This window comes from Mixophyes fleayi, chromosome 4 (assembly GCF_038048845.1).
Source record: "Mixophyes fleayi isolate aMixFle1 chromosome 4, aMixFle1.hap1, whole genome shotgun sequence".
Lineage (NCBI taxonomy): Eukaryota > Metazoa > Chordata > Amphibia > Anura > Limnodynastidae > Mixophyes > Mixophyes fleayi.
In genome coordinates this window covers 5,543,287-5,561,576 of record NC_134405.1, presented here as the reverse complement: position 1 = coordinate 5,561,576, position 18,290 = coordinate 5,543,287, and the positions used below count along the sequence as shown (strand labels likewise).

General features: G+C 46.6%; 1 protein-coding gene across 1 annotated transcript in view; it reads right to left on the bottom strand.

Moving 5' to 3' along the window:
* Positions 1–18,290, bottom strand: part of LOC142151019 (uncharacterized) — a 570,528-nt gene that overhangs the window by 513,945 nt on the left and 38,293 nt on the right. The gene's annotated exons all lie outside the window — the stretch shown is intronic.

The window sequence follows — 18,290 nt, the reverse complement described above, 5'->3', positions numbered from 1 at the left end:
CTTCATACATGCGGCTGAGCTCTCACATCAGCTGCTACATAATCCTCATTGTGCTCCTGCTGCAGTCAGCAGAAGGCTGTTAGTAGTAGCAGAGCTGGTTATTATAATGGCAGAGCTGTGAGAGACTTAATACCCAGACCAGCTACACCCCATACACCACAGAGGGGCTCACACACCATGACTAGTCCCCATCCCCCTCCTTCTACCCCATTACCCCACATCCCCCTACTATCATCTCCTACCCAACCACCCCTCACCAAGTGCCACTAACACATAGCTTGTCTAGTGCTGGAGACTAGCCCCCATCCCCCTCCTACCCCCATTACCCCACATCCCCCCTACTATCACCTCCTACCCAACCACCCCTCACCAAGTGTTACTAACACATAGCTTGTCTAGTGCTGGAGACTAGCCCCAATCCCCCTCCTTCTACCCCCCATTACCCCATATCCCCCCTACTATCACCTCCTACCCAACCACCCCTCACCAAGTGCCACTAACACATAGCTTGTCTAGTGCTGGAGACTAGCCCCAATCCCCCTCCTTCTACCCCCATTATCCCACATCCCTCTACTATCACCTCCTACCCAACCACCCCCTCACCAAGTGCCACTAACACATAGCTTGTCTAGTGCTGGAGACTAGCCCCCATCCCCCTCCTACCCCCATTACCCCACATCCCCCTACTATCACCTCCTACCCAACCACCCCTCACCAAGTGCCACTAACACATAGCTTGTCTAGTGCTGGAGACTAGCCCCAATCCCCCTCCTTCTACCCCCCATTACCCCATATCCCCCCTACTATCACCTCCTACCCAACCACCCCCTCACCAAGTGTCACTAACACATAGCTTGTCTAGTGCTGGAGACTAGCCCCAATCCCCCTCCTTCTACCCCCATTACCCCACACCCCCCCTACTATCACCTCCTACCCAACCACCCCTCACCAAGTGTCACTAACACATAGCTTGTCTAGTGCTGGAGACTAGCCCCCATCCTCCTCCTTCTACCCCCATTACCCCACATCCCCCTACTATCACCTCCTACCCAACCACCCCTCACCAAGTGTCACTAACACTTAGCTTGTCTAGTGCTGGAGACTAGCCCCCATCCCCTCCTTCTACCCCCATTACCCCACATCCCCCTACTATCACCTCCTACCCAACCACCCCCTCACCAAGTGACACTAACAAATAGCTTGTCTAGTGCTGGAGACTAGCCTCCATCCCCCTCCTTCTACCCCCATTACCCCACATCCCCCTACTATCACCTCCTACCTAACCACCCCTCACCAAGTGTCACTAACACATAGCTTGTCTAGTGCTGGAGACTAGCCCCCATCCCCCTCCTTCTACCCCCATTACCCCACATCCCCTACTATCACCTCCTACCCAACCACCCCTCACCAAGTGTCACTAACACATAGCTTGTCTAGTGCTGGAGACTAGTCCCCATCCCCTCCTTCTACCCCCATTACCTCACATCCCCCTACTATCACCTCCTACCCAACCACCCCTCACCAAGTGCCACTAACACATAGCTTGTCTAGTGCTGGAGACTAGCCCCCATCCCCCTCCTTCTACCCCCATTACCTCACATCCCACTACTTTCACCTCCTACCTAACCACCCCTCACCAAGTGTCACTAACACATAGCTTGTCTAGTGCTGGAGACATCTCTTAAATTACCCTCTGTCACACATGCCTATACCACCCACACTGACCCCAGAACAACTTTCATCTTAGGATCCAATTCCTGCAATGTACACATCATGCCTGTGACAGGATGGACCTCCTAAGCCACCCTGTCTGCTGTTGCTGGGATCCGGCTAGGCTTTGCCACCGTTCTCTTTCGTTATCTTAAATGCGCACTCGCACTGCAGTAGGAGTGGCTTACAAGTACTGCTACCTCTGGACTCTTTTACCGGTATCCAGTACCGGGTTTCTTCTGGGTACCTGATGCTGCGAGTGTACCCCCTTGCTGGTGTTCCTGGGCTGGTACCCCTGACCTCTTGGTATGGATCAGGGTTGCTGTGGATGGATCCCCCCTGGCCTATCACACTGGCCAGAGGTAATGGGTAGCAGCAGCCGTGGTGGTCATGGATGCTGGGTCCAAACCTCAGAATCACCCAGAAAGAATTCGATTTTGGATCTAATCTAAAGGTCACAGGATTTGCAGCATGGAAGATGTTTTCAAGCAGGTCTTGGAAACAAGTGATGCTTATTTGCAGGCACACTGATTGGAGGTACCAGTGCTCAGTTCAGATGGAATCAGAAGAAAAAATTCCAATAGAAGACAGTGCTATTTATACAGATTTGGACACAGCCTCAAAGGCTATTTTTACAATCAAATAAAATATGTTTGCCCAAACATAGATTTTCATACAATGCAAAACTAACAATATTTACACTTCTTTATTATGTGCTAAAACTTGATGCTTGCATCATCTGAGATGCAGTCATGCCAGACAGCCAGGCAAAGGCCTCCTGCTGGGTATACAGGTTAAACAGGTGTTTGTCACTTCACATAAAGACTCACTTAACATTTTCTGCTGTCAACAGACTTCCTATAGCAATGTTACAAGTCCAAACAATGACACTTGCATACAAAACACATCTCAATGTAACACAATAAGTGCATTTCAAATTATACATTGGTGCCTGCGCCTCTGATTGAAGTACATTTCCACAATAAATTATTTCTACATGATCCCGCCACAAATAAGCTATTTATAAGTGATCCAGTCATATAGCCTCTTAAAACTTTTATCCCAGCCATTACTTTAACACTTATCCCCCCTTACCATACCCTTCCACTCCTTATATAGATATTTAGCTTCTTTCCTCCAAGACACCAGCACCTCCCTTCCAACCTTACATTTCATCACACCATCAGTCCCCGCAGGCACAGCCAGTATCCCAATTGTTATCATCTGACTGTGTTCTGCTGCAAAGCCCCCAGTGGTTATTCATCAGACCTAATACTAGACTCACCCACCACCTATCATGAGATCCACATTCATAAACACATCCATATACAAACACAGTTCTCTACTCAAGGACACTGCCCATTCCACAGTCCCCCTCCATTCCACTATACTTTGTTCCACCCATTTGTAATTGTCACAGTATAGACACCATTGCATCGTAGGTACAGCATAGGATCTACTGCCCATGTTACGTTAGTTTGTGTGCAACAAACTCACTACCATTGATGACCTCTTCTTTTTTCATTCCTTTGATCTCCTGGCCCTTACAGAAACGTGGATCTGCCCCTTTGATACAGCTTCCCCCGCAGCACTCTCCCACAGGGGGCTCTCCTTCCACAGTCCCTGTCCTGGGGACCGCCAAGGAGGTGGTATAGGTGTCCTACTGTTTCCTGGCTACATATATTCAGTGTTATTACATCAGAACCCTCCCTCTCCTCCTTTAAAGTTCACTCCGTCTGCCTCTTCTCCCCTTTACACTTTCGTGTTGCGGTCATCTATCGTTCCCCTGGCCCATCCTCTCAATATCTTGATAACTTTGTCGCCTGGCTTTCCAGTTTCCTCTCTTCTGATCTTCCCACTATTATTATTTGGGATTTTAACATTCCTACCGACTCTCTTACTACTACTGCTGCCTCTAAATTCCTCACTCTCACTTCCTCCCATGGCCTCTCCCAATGGACAACTTCTGCCACCCACCATGTTGGTCACTCCCTGGACTGAGTGGTCTCCTATCTCTGACATCTTCAACTGCTCCAATTCTGTCTTCTCCCTCTCTGACCACAATCTCCTTTCCTTTACCCTCTCTTTACCCCTTGCCCCACCTCTTCCACCCAAAGTTGCTTGCACGCTGCGTCCCATCAACAGCATTGACCTCATGATCTTTGCATCCTTTCTCGAGCCCTTACTTGTTCCCATTTCTTCCCTATCATGTCCACCACACTCTCTGTTGCCCTTGATACTGCAGCCCCAGCCAGCCCCCGTCGTCGTCACCGCCAATCTAAACCCCAACCCTGTCACTCTCCTCTTGTCTACGCCAAAAGTGCCCCCGCTCCTCTGAACCCCAATGGAAGAAATCCCGCTCCATTGCTGACTTCACCCACTATAAATTCATCCTTTCTTCCTACTATTCTTCCCTCTCTTGCGAAACAAACCTATTTCACATCCCTCATCTCCTCTCTGTCCAATAAACGCCTCTTTGCTACCATTAATTCTCTCCTGTATCCTCCCCCACCTCCTCCCTCATCCATCACCGCTCTTGACTTTGCCACCTACTTCAAAAACGAAATTGACTCCATACACAATGATATCTGTCCTTGTTAGACTTGCCTCCCTCCACCTGTCTTCTCTATCACTCACTCTGCCACCCTTAGCTCCTACCCAGCTGTTACTGTGCCTGAGGTCCTCTCTCTTCTCTCCTCTTCTACAACCTGTCCTCTTGATCCTGTCCCCTCCAAGTTCCTCCGCTCCCTCTCTTCCAAGGCCTGTTGGCACCTTGCTCACCTCTTTAACCTCTCTCTCTCCACTGGTATCTTCCCCTTGGCCTTAAAGCATGCTCTCATCTCCCATATTCTCAAGGAACCCTCCCTTGACCCATCCTCTCTCTCCAATTATCGCAACATATGTCTGCTTCCTCTTGCTTCTAAAATTCTCGAACGACTTGTCTTCAATCATCTAACCCACTTTCTCTATTCCCACTCTCTTTTTGACCCTCTCCAGTCTGGTTTCCGTCCCCTTCACTTAACTGAAACTGCCCTCACTAACGTAACAAGTTCCAATGGTCACTTCTCCCTTCTCGTACTCCTTGACCTCTTTGCTGCTTTTGACACAGTCGATCATTCTCTTCTTCTCACCACCCTTCACTCCGTGGGTCTTTGTGAAACAGCACTCTCCTGGTTTGTCTCCTACCTCTCTGGCCGCTCTTTTGATGTGTATGCTTCTGGCTCTTCCTCCCCCCTCTTCTCCTTTCTATTGGAGTCCCACACGGCTCTGTCCTTGGCCCTCTGCTCTTCTCTCTCTACACCACCTCTCTAGGTGATCTCATTCAATCATTTGGCCTCCAATAACACCTCTATACAGATGACACGCAAATCTATCTTTCCTCCCCTGACCTCTCTGCCACTGTCCTAACCCAGGTATCTAGCTGTCTCTCTGCTGTAACTACCTGGATGTCACAACGCTTCCTGACACTGAACATCTCCAAATCCGAGCTCATCATCTTTCCTCCTGCCAATGTTGCTATCCCTCCCAATATCTCCCTCTTGGTTGACAGCATCACTCTTTCTCCTGTCACCCAAGCCCGCTGTCTTGGAGTCACCCTTGATTCAGCCCTCAGCTTTACCCCTCATATCCAGTCCCTCACCATATCCTGCCACTTCCTCCTCCGTCACATCACGAAAATCTGTCTCTTCCTCTCTTAGGAAGCAACCAAAATCCTGGTCCATTCACTCATCATTTCTCATCTCGACTATTGCAACCTCCTTCTCACTGGTTTTCCTCACTGTCGCAGTTCTGACCTTCAATCAATACAGAATTCTGCAGCTAGGCTCATCTTCCTCTCTCACCGCACCTCTTCCGCTTCTGCTCTGCGTAAATCCCTTCATTGGCTCCCTATCCGTTTCAGAATTCAGTTCAAGCTCCTTACTCTCAGTTACAAAGCCCTTTCCAACACTTCTCCCCCTTACACCTCTGACCTTGTCTCGAGGTACCTACCCTTCCACTCCGCTCCACCTTTGAACTCCACCTCAATTCACCCCTAATTACCTCATTACCATGCTCGCCTCCAAGACTTCTGTCGTCCTGCCCCTAATCTTTGGAACTCCCTACCCCGTTTGACTCGACTCTCCCCCAACCTTCAGTTCTTCAAACGCTCACTCAAAACTCACCTATTCAAGCTCGCCTATCCTACCACTTCCTAACCATCATATCCATCACCTCTTCCTCGTCTCCCATCTAAATTTTTTCTCCCAGTTGGTCCTACTGTCTCTCACCACCCCTCCCTTTAGAATGTAAGCTCTCACGGGCAGGGTCCTCTCTACCTATTGTCCCACATCTGTCTCCTCTCCCTCACACATCCTGTCACATCTTTTTCTGCACTCTGTGTGAGTCCCCATACTCCCACCATTACTCACTCATCTGTGCTGCTGACATGTATTACTTCATCTATTTGTTACTTGCTTCTGTATCCGGCGCTATGGAATCTGTGGCACCTTATAAATAATAATAATTCATTTTAACAGAATTGACTCGACCAGTCCAGGAGATCAAATTTTATCCCAGGAGTTACAATCTGCTTTCATTGTGGATAATAAAGCCCAGTAATTAGCTTGATAGAGCTGATGGTAATGTTTCTTTGTGTATATGCATAGGTAATTCAGGCTGTGCATTTGCCATTTAAAGGAGTAGTTTTGTTCATACTTATTGTCAATTGGGGAGTAAATCTAGCACCCCGTATTTTTTATGGGTTGACTTTGTAGCCCAAGAGCATGGCTTAAGCGTTTAATTCCTTCCATCGATTTGGGAGGGATGATTGGGGTTCGTATTCAAATCCTGGACATTATAGGCGTAAAGGCAGATTTTGTGTTCTGATTGGCAAGAGCTAATTCCGGAGATGCAGGGAGTTTGTGTGGATATTGATAGCAATGGGTTTGATGACTATCGCAAATGTCAAAGGTGAGAGGGGCCAGCCTTGTTTCATTCTGTTAGATATCGCAGAGTTGCTCCATTTGCAGAAACTGGAGGCTTGTGGTAGAGAATTGTCACTGCTGAAAGAATTTCCCCCAAAAATCCATAGATAACAGTCTTGAGTCATTAAGGCACGCATACTGAGCGCAACGTACGTATGCTTACAAACACACGTAAGTGTGTACGCCCGAAGTCATCAAGGAACGGATGTGAAGATACTTGTGGTGATGACTACGGGTGTAGATTTTCTCTGCTCTATTGGACAAGACACTGCAGGATATAATAACTTGCTGAAGAATGAAAAAAAAATCCAGACACATGTTAGAGCATGCATACAATACTGACACCACTAGGACTAGGGATTCAAGACTTTATAGCTGGTGCAAGAGAGATGGCAGAAAAACAAGTAACTTGATTTGAACATGGCTGTGTGCACTCGAGCTTGGCACGCCCTTACTTTAAATTCATTACGTCCAAACTCCCCTAAATCGTGGGCTGTAGAAAGTGTTCTTTGCGCTCATAGACGGACCAGACGGCTACGCTTACTGGTATACGGCCTGTTGTGGGCATGCGCAGATAGAAGGACTCAAAGTGTGGAACACGAATCTCCACGAATTGCGATCAAACGCCTTTTCAACATCTAGGAACAGCAGGAGGGGTGGATGTTTCTGACTGTGGGTATTTTATAGGAGATAAATCATACGCCTTGTATTGTTCAACACTTGCTTGCATATGAAAACACCTACTTGGTTCTTGTGAACCAAGTGAAGAAGGACCGAATTTAGATGGGTTGCCTAAAGTTTAGCATAGATTTTAAAGTGACCAAGCCAAGATGAGTCTTCATCATTGTTGTTAAATTTTGGGATCCTTTTTGACAGTTTGTTCACTAGAAAAGAGTCAAATTTGTCTACATTATCATAGAAGCTTTTTTTTAAAATAAAAATAAAATAAAATTCTGAAGGTGATAGCTGCCTTTTCGAGAGCAGGGTATTAAATTGTTCCTTATGCATATTCATTTGTGCCAAGAGCTTAGAAGCGGATATTGCTTGTGTTGTGTTGTGTTGTGTTGTGTTGTGTTGTGTTGTGTTGTGTGTGGAGAGACTCAATTTGTGTTTCCAAACTAGAGAATTCCAGAGCAGATATTTTTTCAGAGAGTAGAAAAAGAGAACCAGTAATACTGATTTTTTTTCAGCCTCCTTTACTATTGTGGGCTCTGTATCATATGTTGCATGTAGGCTATAGTAATCAGTGGTAGAGTCCTGATCTTCTTCTTGGTTAGCAAGTAGTCAGGAGTAGGGTTGTCTAGGTTACAATGAAAATTATGTGCCTTATGTTTTATGAGATTGAGAAGTAGATATACTCAAGATTGGTCCGTCCAGGAGAATGTCGTAACCCTGGCACCTTTGTTTTTTTTTGCGTAGGCCAGAAATAAACAGCAAATCAATACGACGGCAGATACGATGTTGAAGAAGTCGTGTGTGCAGTCTCTTGGCTTGAGGCACCAGGTTTCATAAAGATTGTGACGGACGGGGGGAAGTCATGGGCTGAGATTTATCTAGCTTTATATCTCATCATGATCATTATCATCACCATTTATTTATATAGCGCCACTAATTCCACAGCACTGTACAGAGAACTCACTCACATCAGTCCCTGTCCCATTGGGGCTTACAGTCTAAACTCCCTAACACACACACTGAGAGAGACTTAGGCCAATTTAATAGCTGCCAATTAACCTACCAGTGTGGGAGGAAACCGAGGCAGCCGGAGGAAACCCACACAAACACGGGGAGAACATACAAACTCCACACAGATAAGGCCATGGTCGGGAATTGAACTCATGAACCCAGTGCTGTAAGGCAGAAGTGCTAACCACTGAGCCACCGTGTTGCCCAATATATCTTGGCTTACATTAAAATCTCCTAGGATCAGATGACACTTTACATGATGTGGTTAAACATCTTATTCAGGAAGTTGACTGGTTCTGATTTGAACGTAGGCAGACACTACAGTCGGATCAGAGGGAGCCTATAACTATAAGGTATCATACTTCTGGGTTAGCTATAGAATGGAGTGCAGATAAAGGAACATTTCTATGGCTGCCCAGACAATGGAGAGCTTTTAAGGGGAATTTAAACCATTCACATTGATGAATAACACCTTCAAAGTCATGAGTGTGGAAGCCTGTCAAAGGCTCGGTATGAGCGAGAAAGTTGGGAGGGCAGGTGAAATGGGGGTGAAGGAAGGACTTAATAAGAAGAGGAATGGGTAAGGAAGTGATAGCGCGAAATTAGAGAGGGGCTGTGAGGGCGGGTAGTACTGTCTGACAGTTACACAGACGATAGAGGTTGGGAAGGCAACAAAGGAAATGTTAAGAGGACAAGTCTGAGGGTTCGAAACTAATTTTTGTAAGGTGGAGTTAGGGATAGAGAGAGGTAGAGCGAGATGGGAAGGGGAAATCGATCAACTGGGAGGCAAACAACAAATGCTTTATAAACTCCTTTACAACTTGAAGAACCACAGTCCAAACTGCAGGAAGAATCATGTAAACTGGTGAAGTCTCCATTGGTTGGTACGGGGTCAATCTGCAATGAATAACAAGAAACACAACAAAACTGACATACATTACAAAATTATGTTAATTTTATAACATGTTTGGAACATCTTGAGAAGTAGCTCATATGGCTTCCGTGAAGAATCACTGAGCTCTAAGAGTGTGTCCATCAGTTCTGAAGGGTAGATGACAAAAATAGAACTTTGTCCAATTATGAACTGGATAGCAGATCCCTGCTTGTGCCTGTGAAATAGGAAAAAAATAAGAATATGTCTCTGATGTTAAACAAAATGTTTCTGTTGAGGAGGAGACCTTGATGAGATTTGGAGGACACGAGTTGTGCATAATAAGTGAGGTTATTCAAGTGGGGAGAGTCGTCTTGCAAAATTCTGCAACTTAATGCCATTCAGGCTGTGGAGGCTTTTGGGGTATCGATGAAGATCCTTGGTAAAGGCTACTGGTCTTGGATCTGTTTTGGAGAGAATGGTTGGCCTTTGATGTTCCGACTTAGCATACAGAGGCTTGGTGTGTGTTAGCACTTGAAGAGTTGCAAGGGTAAACATTATTTATATTTGTAGTTAGATGCTCTTAGGATTTTGGTGATTCTCTGCAGTTCATGTCTCTTTTGAATCGTTAAATTTAAGGTGTAAGATCTTAGAAAATTTGGATGTGGAAGTCCTTTAAGTCAATGAAAGGATGGTCATGGACAGCCATCATGATTCATTCTGTTGCAATGAGGCAATAATTTCTCTAGGATTTTGATCTGGGGTATGCCTTGGTCTCCAGGCTCTATGAGATCTGTCTAACACACTCACTGTCTCAAAGAGTTCATGTAGCACATGTTTAAAGAGGCCTACTAAAGATACAGTGAGAGACTGTGCATCTATGAATTCTGGGATGCCTCTAATCCAAAGATATTTTCTCCTTCACCTACTTTAAAAGTCCTCATGATCTTGAATGGATTGTCTCTATTTCCATGTCAATAATAACCTGTGAGCGTTTGATGTTTCTGGATCTATGAGAGGTAATTTCCATTATTTAATTTATTTTAAATTTGGCTATGTCTGGTTGATTGCTTTTCTTGCTGTGCTGAGACCATTTAATTGGAATTGGGATGCTCAGGGTCTGAGAGACAGGAACAGGCGGTTGGGGTTTCATGAGTATAAGTAGCTAATCCTCCATAATGTCACTCCCTCAGGTTCCACCTAACTGATCTGAAGCCAGCCTAAGGCTGTGAGCAGGTAACAAGAAGAGCACCTTAATTAGGATTGGAATAAGGGGAGTGTACTGCTGCCATCTAAGTGCTTAGGTAATGTGGAAGCCCTGGTCCTAGACTTGCACCTCCAGGAACGAAGTGGCATTGCCGCCCATGTTGTGGTCATGCCATGTTAGGGGCACACCTAGAACTTTAGAAGAGTTCTGCTGCCCCAAGAAGTAGGGTGTTGTGTGAGTCACTAATCGGTCTTATGAAGCTGGATCAGAGAAACTGCTGAGAAACACTGACCAGGGCTCTATGCCCTGGTACAAAGAGGAGAACTTGATGGTCGCTCGGGGTCTCATGTAGAGTTGGATGCACCTTTTCGTCAACAACGCAGACGTAAAATGTTCCCCCCCAAAAAAGACGAATTTTACATAGCATGAAGAGCTGAAAGTACCTTGAGATACTCTGCATACTACATAAAGTGCAGCTCTCTATTTGGAGTAGTAATAGCTTTAGAGGATGGGTTTTTGTGTAATTGTGACCCCTAGGTATGTAATGCCCCTTTTTAGCTCATTCAGAGGGTGTATTTCTACTTCAGGTGGGGAGATCAATACTTGGGTTAAAGTACAGGGATACTGACTTGTCTACATTCACCGAGAGGCCAGATATTATGCCGTACTCCTTGATTTTGTTAAGTAGAGGATGCAATGATTGTGCTGGGTTTGATATAAAATGATGTCTGCAAAGGCAGAAATTGTACTTTTGCGGTTTCATAGATGCTTTTAAAATGTTATCATTGTTGTAAGATACTGTATGTGGTAAGGGATTAAGGGAGAATTTCAATAAAAGAGGTGACGATGGGGGCGTGGCTTGGCAGCCATTCGGGGCGGCCGCATAGCAGACCGGCTCCTGCACCCCAGCCTAAAAAAAACCCGGGTTGAACGGGCCCATACCCTCCTCGGAGTAACCCCCTTGCAGAGATCAGCAGAGTACCCGCCTGCTGACGAGAGGAACCGTGCAGGATTGCAGGAGGTTCTCACTCCCCCCAGTGATATAAAGCCCTCACTCAGCCAGTATGTGTCGGACGGGCACCACCGGAGAAGTGCGGTCCAAGAGAGCTGACGGTGGACACTGCTTACGGGCAGGGTGCGGGCTGTGCTGCCGGTGGTCCCCTCTGGGACACTTTAATAAGGAGAGGACACATTGCCGCGGGACCGGAAGCTCCCCCTCCGCCATTGCGGTCTTCTCTTCCAGGAACGCAGAACATCAGAAGACCCGGCGGGAAGACACTTAGGCTGCCTGGACCACTACTTACATGTAAGTGGGGTCTGTATAACCTGTGGGCAAGTGAAGAGGTGCACAAAGAGATAGGAGCTTGCTTGAGATTCTGCAGAGTTGGTCTTTTTTCTACTGTTAACGGGGCTGTAGCTCAGAGTCCCTCTACCAATAATCACCTGCTGCATATCAGAGCTCATTAAGTGGAGAACTATATTGCTATCTGGACTCTGCTTGTAATAGGATTAGAAATAGATCTCCTTGAGCATCAAGCCTGACATATAGTGGTGGTTATCCGTTACTACAACGCTCAGTCTAAACCTACTAGTGTACAAACTTTCATATATGCCCTGCTGAAGCTAGCTCTCTGGTTAGACAGGGACACATTGGACACATTGTAATATCCTTCTACGTGGACCCTGGGCCAAGTCCAGTGGAATGGCTGCCTAGACCAAATATGAGGAGACGAGAATGGCCTCAGTCTTCTCTTAACACCATGTACTACCAGAGATGATTATTATACCTTATACAAGTTTCTGAACACGACTTCTAAACGCCTTGATGGGCAAAGACCAGAAAAGCTCGGTAAAGAAAGACCATAAAAAATCCCAGAAGACCCCTCATCGTTCGGATCTTTGTTCCTATCTGAGACGCCCTTTGGCTCTAGAAGATCCTGAGTTCCAGCGCAACGTCTTCTGACTCTCACCAGGAAGACACACGGCGCCAGAATAGGTCTTTGACAAATGAACAGGCCAATCTGACGCAAGTCCTACAAATGCTCAAGTCTCTCCCGACTAAAGAGCTACCGTCCAAAAAAGACTTTGAGGCCCTTGATGCGAAATTGCAAGAAATAGTGCACCAAGAAGTGGCTTCAGTGCAAGCTGACATAGCCCACATTGGTGATCACCTGGTGGCCCTTGAAGAAAACAAGGAAAAAGGAGATGAACGCTTCACAGCCCTAGAACATACAGTGGCTCTGCAATGGTTCCAACAGAAGATGGACGATCTAGATAATCGGGATCGTCGAAACAATTTGCGAATACGAGGCTTACCGGAAGATGTCCCTCCTCAGGGCCTAATAGATGCTCTAATAAAGGTGTTCAATGAAGTCTTGGATCTACCACCAGACAATACAATTGTATTTGACAGGGTGCATAGGGCACTACGTCCTAGTGGTGCTCCATTGGAAAAACCTAGAGATGTCATTTGTCGCCTCCACTATTACACTCAGAATGATGAGAGAGTACGCAAATTGAGGGGTATCCAAGGCTTAGAGTTCAATGGTCAGGAAATACACATCTTTCAAGATCTCTCTGTCACTCACCGGACTGTGAGTGCCATTTCTCCTGTGTTCAGGAACCGTGGCCGTCCGCCATCCTGAGGGTCTGCGCATGTGCAGCCCTTATGAAACCTTCAGTTCCTGTTGCTTTTAATTGATTAGATGATCAGGCAACCCTCCCTATTTAAACCACTTATGATCATTATCTGGTTGCCTGATCTTGGAGTCTCATTCCCCATGAGCCTCTGAAGGTGTTCCTGTGTTTCTTCGTGTATTCAGCTCCAGCTGATTCCTGTCTACTTCGATTGTGGTTTCCAGACCACTTCAACTCTCCTGTGTTCATCGTGTCTGCACTCAGCTGATTCCTATCTGCTATTGCTGCCGGATTCCAGTCCGCCTCAACTCTCCTGTGTTCAGCGTGTCTGCTCTCCGCTGCCTCAGTTACTCCTGCCGGTTTCCAGACCGTCTCAACTCTCCTGTGTTCATCGTGTCAGCTCTCCACTGATTCCTTCGCTACTTCTGCCGGATTCCAGACCGCCTCTACTCTCCTGTGTTCAGCGTGCCTTCCCTCTGCTGCTACTGCCGGATTCCAGACCGTCTCTACTCTCCTGTATTCAGCGTGTCTTCCCTCCACTGCCTCCGCTGCTACTGCCGGATACCAGACAGCCTCAACTCTCCCGTGTTCATCATGTTTCCAGTTTTACTTACTACTGCTTCCTGAGTATAGCTCCGTGGATTATCGGTTACCTTCCGTGCGCTGCACCAACCTGATTACCGCTTCCATCCTCCAGTGGTCTCTCACCCTGCCGGCGTTCAGCCGTTCAGGTATCCCTGCACGTCTCCTTGACAGCCTGCTCTCCTGAACCGCGGTATGCATACTTTCCATTGACTTTGCTATTGTATTGCATATCCGTCTGGACTGTGTTCATCTCCGGAGTCTTCCATCTACTGAAGCTATTGTTACTATTGACTTTGTTTCCTATTACCTGGATCTCTATAGTGACTTTGTATACTTCAAGCAGCGCTTGTCAGTTATTATTGTATTGTGGATATCATCGTGGGATCAAGTTCCGTGTGCCCCGTGTATCCTCTGCATTCCATTCCATTCATCTCCTCGTGCCCCTCCTCACATATATATAGCAGTGGTACAACTTGCTGAACGCAGACCACTGACTCCTGTTTCCCTGTGGCACCAGTTTCAAGTATCCTCTCACATAAGCAGTGGTACAACTTGCTGTACGCAGACCACTGACTTCCCCGTTACCTACTTGCACCTGGAATCCATTCCTTCACTATAGACAGTGGTACAACTTGCTATACGCAGACCACTGACTTTCACTACCTCCTCTCTACTCCTGGACATTCCTCCTCACTATAGCAGTGGTACAACTTGCTGTACGCAGACCACTGACTATCCTCACGTTTACTTGTCCATCTGGTTCCTCGTGTACATACATCTAAGTCATTACCAGTTGCTGCTAGTCATAGACTTTCCTTGAGCATTCTCTCACCAACTGCTGATTCTCCTGTTCCGTTGTCACCCTGCTACCAGAGGACCATAGTACCAGCTATATTACTCTGGTAAGAACATCATCTGGTGATATCCTGGGCAAAGACTCCTAGTGCCCGTGACACTCTCCTGGCAAATGCTTCAATTTCAGAGGATGCTTAAGCCCCTCACGGAGGAGCTTCCGGAAAATATCTATTAAGTATTGCTGGGGTTTCCCGCTCCAACTGCAAGCCACACATGAGGGGAGATCGGCAGTTCTTAGAAACCCGATAGACCTGCCGGACTTTGGTTCAACTCTGAACATTCCGTTAATCCCCCTTACTGAATGGCAGGACTGTCATCAACGCATATATCCGGCAAGGGAGGCTCATCATGAAGATGGGTTTCAACTTACAAGGAGACCTAATAGGTCACCCCAAAAATGCCCGAATCAGCAGGCACAAGGGAACAATTGATCATGCATGCTGAGTACAGACACCTATTCCTTGGAAACGGACTCTCCATGGGTCTCGCCTCCTTTTGGTCCCCGACTATGACCAATGACCTACTATTCTCTCGTGAGGGGCCCTCGGCCCTCTGAGGGATACTGCCGGTGTTTTGTTCCAGCTTACCCGTCTTTTCGGGCTACCATCTTTACTTCCACAGGTCGCCAGGCAGATTTGACTGTCCAATTGTATACTTTTGTGAACATATATGGTCTGAACTCTAACCAGCCTGTTTTTCTAGAAACGCTCCTGGACAAGGTGGATTCGATTAAGAAGGGCATCACTATAATAGGTGGAGATTTTAAATTGGTACTTCATCCCCAGATGGATTCTTCTTCGGGATCCGTTAGGTTTGTTGGTAAGCTGTATCGGAAGGTGAGACGCACTATGCATGAACACCAGCTGGTCGATGCGTGGCGTCTCAAACACCCCACAGACCGTGACTACACTTTCTTTTCGCACCCACACAACACCTACTCGAGAATGGACTATTTCAGGCCTGTCCAACCTGCGGCCCTCCAGTTGTTGTGAAACTACAAGTCCCAGCATGCCCTTCCAGCTATCAACTGGCAAAGCATGCTGGGGCTTGTAGTTTCACAACATCTGGAGGGCCGCAGGTTGGACAGGCCTGGACTATTTCTTCCTCACACATAACCACTTTCCCTTGATCACAGATGTTTCCATAGACCAGGTCACATGATCTGATCATGCACCAGTATTTCTGACACTCTCTATCCTTGGGACAGGCAGCCACCCTTTTACCTGGAAACTAAACAAACTCTTGATTCAAGACTCACGTAACAGAACACTGATAGAGGAGGCCATAACGGAATACGTCCAAACTAACGACTCCCTGACGTCTCGAAAATATTGTGGGAAGTTCATAAGTGCGTTATCCGAGGCAAACTTAGCCAATTGACGGCGGTTAGAAAGCGTGAAAAGATAACATTCAGAGATTCTCTCCTAGAAAAAATGAAGACCTTAGTAACGCGGCACAAATCTTCTCGTGAACCCTCTGATTTGACGGAATTGGCAGATGCCAGGAAGGCTCTGAATCAATTAATGTCCGATAAAATCCGATAAAATCAAACTTGACTTGCGTAAATGTCAGAATAAGTTTTTTTTATCAGTGGGAGGACAAATCCGGGAAACTATTAGCTCGCGCCCTGCGCTCACAAAGAGCCCAACTCTACATTCCTCAGAATAAATCAGAATCAGGGTCCACATTAGTTCACACACCTGATATTGCCGCTGCATTTCATGCGTACTACACTAAGCTTTATAATCTGTCCAATCCATTGAATACAGCTATGTACTTGACCAAACAGACTCGCATAGCAGAATATCTCAAACGGATTGATTTTCCCAAGTTAGAGGAGGAATTCGTACAAATGTTAGAAGAACCCTTCACCATTGAGGAAGTAGAAGAGGTGATTAAGACGACACCATCAGGGAAAAGCCCGGGGCCTGATGGTTTTACCATCTCATATTAGAAAACTTTCAAAGCACAATTAGCTCCACAGTTCCACAGATGCCGAGAAAGCGTTTGATCGAGTCGGGATTTTATGCGAGGGGCCCTCAGCTGGGTCTGGGCCCTATAAGTTTGGCCCGAATTGCCGCCCTGTATTCGAAACCGACGGCAAGGGTTAGGGTTAACGGGGGTCTGTCAGAGCCGATCGTTATTTCAAATGGTACCAGACAGGACTGTCCCCTGTCTCCACTCATTTTCATTCTGTGCATGGAAGCCCTGGCCCGCTCTATCTGGGCCAACGTGGACGTTTCAGGTATACAGATGGAAGACAAGAGTTTCAAACTTGCTCTTTTTGCGGACGACCTCCTGGCCATCCTCACCAAATCTGTTCTCTCAATCCCTAATATATTGTCAGAATTCCATCATTTTAGCGAACTCTACAGCTTTAAAATCAACTACTCAAAATCAGTAGCACTTAACATCGCTGCAGCGGAGGCAGTAGTTGAAGGTCTGAAGACAGCATTCCCATTCTCATGGCATCCCTCACGACTCAAATATTTGGGGTTTTGGTATCAACAAGGACAACTCAAAGATTTTTGAGGAAAATGTTATTCCCATTACCAACACAATACGTAGGGACCTGAGGATTTGGCTCCCAAAAGACTTTTCCCTGATAGGCAGAGTCAACGTGGTAAAAATTAATATATTACCGCGGATTCTCTATCTGCTTCACATGCTCCCTATACACCTTCCTGCCTCTTGGTTCAAGACACTACACAAAGCTGTTTGGGATTTCGCGTGGAAGGGTAGACGTCCACGCTTTAAACATGATACACTATACATGCGTAAGCACGCTGGGGGTTTACAACTCCCACGCTTCGCTTCGTACTACGATGCGGTGATGTTAGAGTGTTGGACTGGACGAGACAGGGCCCTGACAAGCAATGGGTCTGGATAGAGAGCTACGTTTCGGGCAAGTCACTCCAGTTCACACCATGGCTGCCATCACTCCCTAAAATTACTCACCCGACTGTTAACCCAACTCTGGCGAGATGGGCTAGGCTACGCTTGGTCTCCCACATCTCTTCAAGATATTGACCCCGATATTTGACAATCCGGACTTTCCCCCAGGTCTTACTAGACAGACTTTCAGACATTGGATAGGGGCGGGACTCTGTCGGGTTGGCCAGCTGGTGGACGTGACTGGGGTTTTGCCTTTCGCCGATCTCCAGTCCAAATGGGAACTCTCGGACGCGGAGATCTGGAGACATTTACAGTTCTGTCATTTTCTGGGCTCCCAGGGGATACGGGAGTCTGCGGGGAGGATGTTTACCCAGTGTAACGATCTGCCTACAGCCTGCTGCTTTGTATTGGCAGCTCCTGCCTTCTAGACTTTATTATTTGTGTTTCATTTTATCTGTTAGCAGCATTACCTCTAATCACCAGAGGTGCTGCTATTGTGCCTGCTTCTTGTGCTTTAAGAGTTAACCTTGCTGCACTAATTATTCCTTGCACCTGGGTGTTTCCCCTATTTATACCTGTCACTCCCAGCATACATTTCTGGTTATTGTTGTCACATCCTGTTGTTACTTGTTGTTCCTGACTTCTGGTATGCTTCTGGTTACTTTCTGCTTGTGATCTCTCCGTACCTCCTGCTTCCCTGCATCAGCTGTGTACCTGGTGTTTTCTGCAAGTTCATATTACCTCCTGCTTACTGCATCAGCTTTGCACCTGGTATTTACTACAAACTCATGATTACCTGCTATTTGTACACTTCTGCAAATAAATATTGAGTGTTTTTCACCATATTCGTGGCTCCTAGCTGTATTCCTGCATTTAACTG